This window comes from Mandrillus leucophaeus, unplaced genomic scaffold, assembly GCF_000951045.1.
Source record: "Mandrillus leucophaeus isolate KB7577 unplaced genomic scaffold, Mleu.le_1.0 Scaffold14, whole genome shotgun sequence".
Classification (NCBI taxonomy): Eukaryota; Metazoa; Chordata; class Mammalia; order Primates; family Cercopithecidae; genus Mandrillus; species Mandrillus leucophaeus.
The window spans coordinates 1,339,434-1,340,374 of record NW_012101365.1 but is presented as its reverse complement, the minus strand read 5'-3'; the positions used below and the strand labels follow the sequence as shown (position 1 = coordinate 1,340,374).

The 941-nt window shown below is 30.9% G+C and overlaps 1 protein-coding gene across 1 annotated transcript in view; it reads left to right on the top strand.

Moving 5' to 3' along the window:
- Positions 1–941, top strand: part of RAB3B (RAB3B, member RAS oncogene family) — a 71,086-nt gene that overhangs the window by 39,374 nt on the left and 30,771 nt on the right. The gene's annotated exons all lie outside the window — the stretch shown is intronic.

Sequence of the window (941 nt, the reverse complement as noted above, 5' to 3'; positions counted from 1 at the left end):
AAAAAAAAAAAAAAAAAAAAAAAAAAAAATTACATGAAGAAAATTAAAATCTCAGTAATTCTTGGCTCTTATTCAAAGGTAGTCTCTATTAACCTTTTGATGTGTTTCTTCTATTTTTTTCTGTGCACATATAGTTACAAAACTAATAGATCACACATACAAGTATTGTCTCATATCATTAAATATTCTTACATACATGAACTTACATAAAAATTCTTACATTTTAATCATTCTCCTGTTGTTGAATATATAAGTTGATGATATGTTTTCACTGTTAGATAAAGTTGTAACAAATGTGTTTTTGTGCATACGTATTTGTCTGATTTTCTATTTTTATAGGGAAATTTTTTCTAATTTTGTAGGAAAAATTCCCAGAAGGAATATTTATGGGTCAAAGAGTATGAACATTTTTAATGCTCTTAAGACTTCCCAGTTGATTCCCAGAAAGGCTAAACCAAGTTCCACTCCCACAAGCAAGATGTGAAGTTATATATTTCACTGCATGCTTATCAATAATGGGAATTATTAAAAATAAGGGGCTGGGCACAGTGGCACAAAACCTTAGTCCTAGCTATTTGGAGACTGAGGTGGGGGGATTGCTTGAGCCCAGAAATTCAAAATTGCAGTGAGCTATGATTGTGCCAGGGCACTCAGCCTGGGCAACAGAATAAGGCTTTGTCTTAAAAAAAAAAAAAAAAAAAAAAGAAACAAAAATAAGGTTAAAACTTTTTATGTAATAATTACCCACTCAACGTTTCTTCTGTGACTTACTTGTTCATGCCTCTTGTCCACTTTTCCATTAGGATTTTAATTATTCTTATTAAATTCTATGAGATTTTAAAAATCATTTTATTCTAGTCAACAAGCACAATACAAGACACATAATAGATGCTCCTTAAATATGCCTTGGGTTGGTCATGGTGGGTCTCTTATACACATCT